This window comes from Cyanistes caeruleus, chromosome 1 (assembly GCF_971803275.1).
Source record: "Cyanistes caeruleus chromosome 1, bCyaCae1.hap1.1, whole genome shotgun sequence".
In the NCBI taxonomy this organism is placed as follows: Eukaryota; Metazoa; Chordata; class Aves; order Passeriformes; family Paridae; genus Cyanistes; species Cyanistes caeruleus.
In genome coordinates, this window is record NC_141701.1 from 23,178,664 (window position 1) to 23,188,448 (window position 9,785).

General features: G+C 40.5%; 1 protein-coding gene across 4 annotated transcripts in view; it reads right to left on the reverse strand.

The window, feature by feature from the left end:
- The window catches only part of CPQ (carboxypeptidase Q), a 147,017-nt gene extending 137,243 nt beyond the window's left edge, over positions 1-9,774 (reverse strand). The window contains exon 1 of one of the 4 annotated variants that reach the window (XM_023920743.2): positions 9,621-9,774. The gene's annotated coding sequence lies outside the window, so the exon portion shown is untranslated. Of the gene's footprint in view, positions 1-1,878; positions 1,957-7,252; positions 7,398-9,179 lie in introns of those variants that run through there. The other 3 variants (XM_086882000.1, XM_086882005.1, XM_086881997.1) reach the window with 3 other exon arrangements.
- Between the last annotated feature and the right edge of the window lie 11 nt (positions 9,775-9,785).

Sequence of the window (9,785 nt, forward strand, 5' to 3'; positions counted from 1 at the left end):
CACCTTAAAGAAAAAGACAAAAAAAGGGCAATACCAGCATTTTCAAAAGTATCCAACCATTTTACTACTTTACTTCAAACCTTTAACAGTCCCAGTTGCACAAACTGTAAGTAGCACCATAATTCCAAATTAAGCCAATAATCATTCAGCAATGCTGAATATAAGATACTTAAGAATTTTAATAAACAAAATTTCTTGATTAAAATAACTAACTTTTTTGAGTATCTTTTTCATTTGTCACTTTTTTTCATAGAGTCTTTCTCTACAGTCACAAGAAAAGGTAAGTTCTTCATATTGCTACAGTAAAAAGCAATCAAGTGGTTTTGTGAAGCTAAGAAGTCTGGTCATCATATTGATAGATTTCTTAAGAACTTTTACTTTAGTCTTTCCCCTCCTTATTGTAGGATGCTTCCACTGAATCTTCCCTTTCCAAGGCAACAAAGGATGAATTTGTAAATGCAACTATACAAAAAAGAGCAGGATCAAGAATTTCTCATTACAATTGACAGAAAAATTATCTTTATGATGCACACATTTCTTTACTTTTATTAAGAGTGGGAAAAGTATTTATTTTGATGAGTTATATCATGAAGTATGTAATTTATAATTTCATCACGATCACTAAAGCATAATACTGGTACTCAAATATCACACTGTATACCAACATATCAACATCAGAAACAAGTTGCTACAGTTCAGTGGAAATGTACAACTGGACCATCCAACTGCAGAATGCACTGAAATGTGGAAAAAAAAAAAAGCTTAAATATAACAGACTGCTAGCAAGATAAATACACTTTACTTAAAGAGCTTGAGAGAAATCTGGGTTTTGTCCAATTTTGAGAAATAAATTAGCAAAACCAGACCTCTTTCTGATGTGGAAGAAAGCTCCAGCACCACTTTTTCATCAAAGCTATTCCCCAGTGCAGCACACATTTGATCATGAAGCACTACACTTACTATGCATAAGGCAGTTCTGATTCTGTATTTAACTTCTAATTACTTTAATGACATTTAAAAGAAAAAAAATATCAAACCGTTTTGCTATTGCAGGATAAAAGTTAGCTAGGACAACAGACATATATCAGCATTAACTTTTTTTCTAAGCAATATTCAACACATCCCTGTTATCATCAGGGTCTCCTGTGCTACTCATTGCACAGACATGCTGAGAGAAACATGCCTTACAACTACAGACAAAATGAACCAACAACTGGAAGAGGAGGGACCCAGAAGTGACACCTCTAAGTGCTTCAGTTGCCACAAAAAAGACATTAGCATAACCACTCAGCCCATTTCTTCTGATACTGTAAGAGCAGATGATCAAAAGCTTGCTGCACTGAAGCAAATGGTCATGTTACAAAACATCAACTGGCAATCAAAGTGAAAAAAGACAAAAAACAACCACAAAAAAAAAAACAAACCACCACCAAAAATCATAAACAACCCCCTCCCCCAAAATATAGAGTAAACACACCAATTATATAGAGAGGACAGTGACAGAAAGTGATCAACCCTCTGTGTGCAAATGTTAAGATATCTCCCAGTGACTTTGCACTGACATGATTCTGATACTGCATCTAACAATAATACTCAGAGATTAGATTATGCCAAGAAAGTATGGGAGGAAACAAAACAGACATGAGTTTCCTTTTAGATCTTAAATACTTCTGCACAGTTCAGATTTCTAAGGCAAAGTGAACACACAGGTGCCATCTCCCAAACTCCAAAGAAATTTTTACCTGCCTTTCAGAAAACCAGCTCATCAGCACTGACAAGAACACACAGGTTCAGGTAAGTGACTGCACCTAAGTTCACGAAGCACACAGGGAATTCAGCCCAACTGAGCCCAGAGAGCCCACAGCTCCACTTTCATACCTCCATTACTCCTCCTATCTTTCTGCTATTGCGGGTGACAGCCACAAACTCCTCCTGGCTTTGCTGGACAAGTTATGCCTGGTTCACAACAAAAAGAGAAACTATTTTAACACATTTTAAATTGATATTTATATACAGTGCTACCAAAATGAGTAGAGAGCTCAGGGAATTAAGACATCTCTGGCTTTGGTTCTTCCTCCAAAATAACCTTCTGCAAGCACAAGCTTTGGGAAAGTGGCCTTAAACTGTTTCTAGTCACAAGACTAACCATTGAGGAGACAAAAGCTTGAAGAAACAAAGCACTTGGAACACTCTACTTTGATTTAGCTATAAACATTAGTTTTCAAACCCACACAACTGCCCAGTCATAACTACATAAAATTCAGAGGGCTTTATCCACAGCATGAGTAAAGCAACTGTCAAACATTTGGGACTCTGGTGCTACTAACGTGAGTTAAAAATGGAGCCTCTGCATCCTTCAGTAAATCCAGATGTTGAAAATGTCAGTCTCTTGATTAATTAAAAGCAATTCCAAGTTAAAATGGAACTGGTATTGGGGGATCACTTACACTTGGTTTCAATTTTATCACATACATCAGCTTGCAAGCAGAGGCAATTGATGAAAGAATTCACATAAAGTTACTAACGCTCCTTCACTCAAAAGCATCTTTGACTTCTTCATAAAGTGCTGATCCTTTCAGGATGATGATTTCACCACATGTGACTACACTTACATTTTGGTTCTGCTCCACTATGACAACTTCCCAGTTATTCCCTGAAACAGATCTGATGGTAACAATAACCCCACATCCCTTAATTCATGTTTACCAACAACTCCTACTTGTTGTACACAAAGTACTTAGATATAAACACCTGGAGACAAGGCAAGGTAAGCAAGAAGCCTACATTTCCCAAGTTTACTATCCTATTTAATTCCTATATTAAAGCTTTTTTTACAGCAGTTACATTTTGCTTTCAGAAGAGCAGCTGAGTTTACACAGACAGTTACCCACAGTTGCAGTGATGCTTGCAGCAAACAGCCCAGCTGTTACTGCACCACAGCTGAAAATGTTTTCCAGGGAAAATAATTGACTTTCATCCTTCCTATGCCAGTTGTCTGTAAGGACAGGCGATGTAAGACAGCATGTTTCATTTTGATCATTTTGAGAGGTAGCATTAGACAGGTGCCTACTCTAATTCTTATTTATCCAGTATGCATCTGTTTTTCTTATTTAAAGTTCACATACTGATAAGCTCCCAACAGTTATTTTTATACAATATTCTTCAAACGAATTTTCCTATGTTCCCATTCCTGTCTTCAGCTCCTCAACTGCTCTTGTTCTGGATTTTCAGGAATGCCACTACAGAATCATAGACCATCAAACCATAGGTTTGGGTTGGAAGACATGTTCCATGTCACTCAGTCCAACCCCCCTGCAACAACTTCAACTAGATTAGGCTGCTCAGAGCTAAACCCAACCTGACTTTGACTGTCTCCAGGAATGGGGCTTCTACTACCTCTCTGGACAACCTGTTCTAGAGTTTCATCATACTCAGCACAAAAAAATTCTCCTTTATTTCTAGTCAAACTCTATTTTAGTTTAAAACCATTATTCCTTGTCCTATCACAAGATGCCCTGTTAAAAAGTCTTTCTCCATATTTCTTATAAGCCTCTTTCATTGCCAGATTTGCTTGAATAGTCCAAACCTGTATAACTACCAAAGACCCCAGTACAATCCATCTGTATTGGATACATTGCATTTGGTAATGCCAGGTCTTTTAACAACTGTAGAGTACACCATTAAAAATCAAAATCTATCTGCTGACTTGGGTGGCATTGGCTGCTGGAGACAAGCACATCTGCCCTCCTTCAAGTTACCCTCTGAAGGGCAGCCACAGAGACATTCCTGCTCATTACCCCTCTTTCTGCAAGGTTTCTTTTCATCTGTAAGACCTAAGTCCAAAATGAAACACAAAGCACAGACCCTGTGAGTAATGTATATTAAAATCAGTGTATGTGCATTTTACCAGCCTGAACTGAGTGGAACACAGATTTGGATCAGCTGTGGTTTACATGCATCTAGATCCCGGCATGGTCATTCTGCCCTTCAAATTGACATTCACTTGTACCAGAACCTTGTCCATCTGATCAGCAGCTGAGAACCAATCCATAAAAAGCAATTTTGCTTTGTTTGCAGAAATTAGTAATGAGCATTAGTACCGGGAGATTAGTGCCAAAGAGAAAATGAAGATGCACTACTCAAAGGAAGATTGGACTGCAGTAGTCCCTGCACTCTGAGGAACACACAGCTCTGCTCTTCCACTGCCACCTGGGTGAGAATGGATGACCAAAGGCCACTTGGGTGGCTGGGGTGGAAAACTCTGCAGCAGCTGCAGGTAAAATGGACAAGGACAGTAACTCAGAGCCTGCACAGAATTTTATAAGCCTATTCCTGAGATTTTTTTTCAATTGAAAACCCTCTAGAGATTCCTAACTCAATGGCTATTTCAAGACAACCAAACTGAACAAGTAATTAAACCAAGCTGACTTTGTTTTTCTTCTTGAGTATCTCACAGTGCATTCCTGAGGCAGAAATTCTCTGCTCTGTGTATTTTTCAGCAGCACTGAACAGATTACCTGAGATTAGTAATGCACTTATCTGCTCTACCTAGTTGTCACAGGACAAAATATTAATAGCCCACTGCAGTATACAAAATCATTCTTAAAGACTGATCATATGATCATCTCAAATAAATCAGTAGCTTACAATTCTTTCTGCTTCCAAAGCAATAAAGATTTTCATTTAACTAAAACTCCCAAGAAGTTTTCATAGCCTTCCACAAAAAGAGGACTTGTGTTTTGTACAGGAGAACATGATCAGAGAAAGAACTGGAGAAAAGCCTGGAGGAAAGGAGACTCAGAGGTGACCTTCTCCTCTGCAACTCCCTGAAAGGTGGGTGTAGTCAGGTGGGGGTTGGTCTCTTTCACCAGGCAGCAACTGACAGAATGACAGGACAGAGCCTTAAGCTGTGCCAAGGGAAATATAGGGTGGATATTAGGAAAAAGTTTTTCACTGCCCAGTGAGGTGGTGGAGTCACCATCCCTGGATGTGTTTAAAAAAAGACTGGATGTGGCACTCAGTGCCATGGTATAGTTGAGGTGTTAGGGCATGCATGGGTTGGACTTGATGATCTTGAAGGTCTCTTCCAACCCAGTCCTTCTGTGAATTCTGTGAACTAGAAGATCAACCTTGTGAGTCAGAACAATAAAAGCCAACAGAATCAGAAACACTAATCTCAAAATGTGTGCAGAGTAGAAGGGGAAACCATTTAAGATAAATCAAATTTAATTTGGCCTGCAAATATTACAGATAAAATAGGGGATGCTTTCCAAATGGAGCCTATTGGCTCAGACCATATTTTAGGACCTCAAAAAAGAACATGTCATTCTCAAATTACTACCGGCACATGCATAATATTATATAAACCCCTTTTTGTGGGGCTACTTGAAACACACAATTCCTTTGGACTCGCCTTAGGTAAATTCACAGTCAAGTGCCTCCTCTGAAAAAAAAAACAAAAAACCCTAACAAAAACTTAAAGGCACAGTGTATCAATGTACATGAAGTAGAAAAAAGCTAGAAAAATCCAGGGGAGACAGAAGTCTCATTCCCTTTCTTACAGTGTGTTCAAGCAGGAAATGTACTATCAGTACATTTAAGTAAAAGATCAGTCACCTTAACCAGCAACTTGAGAAAAAGAAAGAAGAAAGCCCAAATACATAGACAACATTAGATTTAAACCCAGAACTGTTTTCTCATATCAGGCTTTAAAAGAATGACAACAGTTCTCAATTGGACAAGATGCTGAATCTGTGGGGCCACAAATCTGGTTTGGGCAAATCCTGAGCCTGTAGAAACTAGCACTGTTATACTGAATGCAAGATGGTCACTCTGGCAAGTTTAAAATAATCTTAGTTGTTTGTAACTCCTATGATGAAAGGAGTATCTGTGATAGGCAACCTGGGATTAACCTCCTCTTACAATAACATAATGATCATTGATTTAAAATTCATCTTAGAGAACTGAGATAAATGTGACTGATACATTTTTCTTTTTAAAACAGCATTAGTATTCTCTTAAAGTCAGGTTGTAAGATCACAGGTCTCTTGCCATATCTCTGATGTATGTAGTATACAGTGTGTAGTACAATAAAACACTTTGCCAAAATACATAAATTCTTAGAGATGTATTTTAACCTACATGTCTATTGATTAGATATTTCAATCAAATCTCTCTTGGCAGCAACATTACCAAAGGGATTTCTACATTTTTCTCTCATCCATTGTGGAGGAAATTCATAGAAGAAACCTATGTTAATTATTCCTAAAGGATCTGCTAAAATATTACTATTATTAATACCCGTACAGAAAAAAAGAATCCAAATGAGCCTGGTGTATGAATATTCTCCATTAAATTAAAAAATAAGTAGGTAGATAGATAAATAAATAAATTAAAAGCAAACCTCCCATCATTGGTCCATTCCCTCTAAGTCAGAAATCAAGTCTCTTGTAAGATCAAGGTACCCAACTTATCATTTTTTACAATTAAAGGCTAATAAGGTTAACATTTTTTTCAAGCTCACATACAGTTTTTTCTTGTACTGTAAAACTGAAACAAAAAAGAGCAAAGCATTCTTCAAAGATTCTGGCAAAAAATACTTACTTAACCAAGTAATTGGCATTTAAGAGATTACAAATCTGAGTTAAAACTTCGCTACTGCCATCACAGTGAAAATGTAAGTGACTTAGGGTCAACTGAAGAAAGAACTTATATTTACTTCAGTACTTTGAGATTATTTCAGGCAGTTGGTTACAAAAAAGTGGAAGATTACTGCAATGCAGTTTTTGACAGATAATATTTCCTGTCGAGACAGAACAGAAAGAACTGTAGAGCTTCAAGATTGTAATCGTTCCGTACATTTCTACCCACAAAGTGCTTCTTTAGGCAAAATATTTCACCCCTGCAGCTGCTACCTCTTAGATGTACTGCCACCCTTCATCCTCCCACAATTGGAAAGAAAGGAAGAAATGACAAGGCAAAGTTTTCAATCTTAAAACAAGAAAGTTTCATACAATATATCAGGAATAGATAAAAGAATCCCATGTGCATTACGAGTTTCTGCAATTATATCAACAGTAAGATATTAGAAGTTACTTCCTTTCTCAAGTTGGCATTAAAGACACACAGGCATTTGCAAAATTGTGTTATAAAACAAATAGAAATTTATTTGAGCTTTTGCTAACAGATGTCTCCCAACAGGGGTCAATGACAGGCTGTTCTTCCCCATCCCAGATTTGCAATCTGTTCTTACCTGATTCAGTATCTTATTGTTACACTGTTCAAAAGAATTATATGTATTTCAAACACCAAGAAATAAGATCACGTAATGCAAAGGCTTTGTATGAATCTCTAAAGCTGTGGAGGCTTTGATCCGAGTTTATCCGCACAGCCTTCATCTGAAATACAGAAGTTTGGGTAAAGTAAAACATTGCAAGGGACAATAGATAGATGCTATTCAAGATAGGGAGGATATGTCTAAGGGAATTAAACAAAATTTACAAGGAAACAAGGGACGTAAGAACTCTTATGCACATGGCAGGCTTTGTGGGGTTTCTTTGTGGAAATAAACATTTGAGGTTTTATTAAAATTAATAATCCAACAGAAGGAGCAGCAGACAAGACTGGAAGGTAGCTTTAAGAACTGACAGGTAAGCATGTGAAAGACATCTAAAAAAAGCTTTCATCCCTGCAGAAAATTAACCAGAACAAAATCAAGGCCAGCTTTTGTCACCCTAACTTAAATCTCACAAATTTTCACAAGCTGAAATAGAGAGATACATTACAGATAGGTGAAAATACAAGCAGTTATTCAGTTTCCACACAGGGAGTCTGCTCTACAGCCATCCCAAGTACTGCTTTTTAAGAAGAAACACTCACATACTCCTCTTTAATCAATAGATTACAACATTCCAACAACAGTTCTAGAGAACTGTTTCCAGAAACAGCAAATCTAATTTTGAATAGAGCAAAACCAACAGACAGATAAAATTTTAAAAATTAGGGCTCACTTAACAAGATGTTAGGATTTCAGGTGCCTTTGTGTATGGCACTATCTAAGCAGACACTTTTGATACTCATGCAGCACTTAGGAAAGTCAGGTCCTCAAAATATTGCAGTTTGGAGGAAAAAACAAGTAATTAATATGCAAACATAATTATTGTGCTTGTATCTTGAATTTGTCCTTTTGTAGTTTTGAGTACACTTCCAACTTGGAAGATATAACCACTACATTCAAAAGGTTCCTCTGCATCTAATGCTTCCTTAGATAAATCTGATTCAGCCCACAGAACTTCTATCTTTTTCATGTTTCTTTATATGTTTTTCTAATATTTTTATATATTATTTTCATAACTTTTATATATTTTTTAGCTTTTGGTCAGTGACTGCTGTCAACTTTGCTCACTTCAGGATCATGGTAGAGCATCATGCCTTGTCTAACATTGACCAAGTATCCCCCAAGCACTGTGTGACTGCCAACTTCGAGTCCATATTTGTTTTTAAATTAAGAGAAACAAGAGGGAAAGCAAGGATTTTGTTTCACAGAATCACAAAATCAATGAGACTGGAAAAGACCTCTTAGATCTTTGAGTCCAATGTCTGACTGAACACCACCACATCAACTACACCCTGGCACAAAGTGCCAAGTCCAGTCTTCCCTTAAACACCTCTGGGGACGGTGACGCCACTACTTCCTGGGCAGTCCATTCCAATGTCTAATCACTCTTTCTGTTTAATTCCTCCAAATGTCCAACTTAAAACTCCCCTGACACAGTTTACTCGTCCTGTCACTTGTTACCTGCGAAAAGAAACCGACCCCCACCTGGCTACAACCTTCTTTCAGGCAGTACCAGGTAAGGTCTTCCCGAGCCTCCTTTTCTCCAGGCTAAGCACCCCCAGCTCCCTCAGCCGCTCCTCACAGGGTTTGTGCTCCAGACCCCTCACCAGCTCCATTTCCCTCCTCTGGACACGCTCCAGCCCCTCAATGTCCTTCTTGTGCTGAGGGGCCCAGAACTGGACACAGCACTCGAGCTGTGGCCTCAGCAGTGCCAGTACAGGGGGACAATCCCTGCCCTGCTCCTGCTGGCCACACTATTGCTGAGCCAGGCCAGGATGCCACTGGCCTTCTTGGCCACCTGGTTTCACTGCTGGCTCATGTCCACCCAGCAGTCGACAAGCACCTCCAGGTCCTTCTCCGCTGTATGACGCGATGCAACGTCCATGCTCCTGAAGTACGACCATGACCATCATGTCAGTCTCCCCTCCAGCAAAGGGCGAACAGCGGATACAGCGAGGCGGTGCCGACCCCCGCTGCCAGGCCGGGGCTGCAGCCCACCGAGCGGGGACGGGCCGGCAGCACCGGGGCCCAGCGGCCCCACTGCGGGAAGGGTGAGGAGTGGGGAAGGCAGCACACGCTGCACGGCTCTAAAGGACAAGGAGCCGCGGCTGAGCCCAGCCGGGAATGGCGGCCAGTGCCCCTCCTCCGGGGCCGAAGCCTCCCGAAAGAGCGCTACAGCCCGGCGGAGGAGCGCCGGCAGCCCGGGGGGACGCCCTGTGCGGAGGAGGGGGAGCAGGAGGAGGAAAAGGAGGAGGATGAGGCGGCGGGCAGAACAAACACAAACCTTCCCCGCGCAGATCGGGCGGCGGCGCCGGCACGGCCCTGACCCCCGGGCGGCTGCAGCGGGGGAAGGAGGAGCGGCCGCGGGGGTGGGAGGGGCCGGGCCGCCGCCCGGGACCCGCCGCTGCCCCCGGCCCTGGCGCCTCATAGCCCGGCCCGAGGCCAGGCG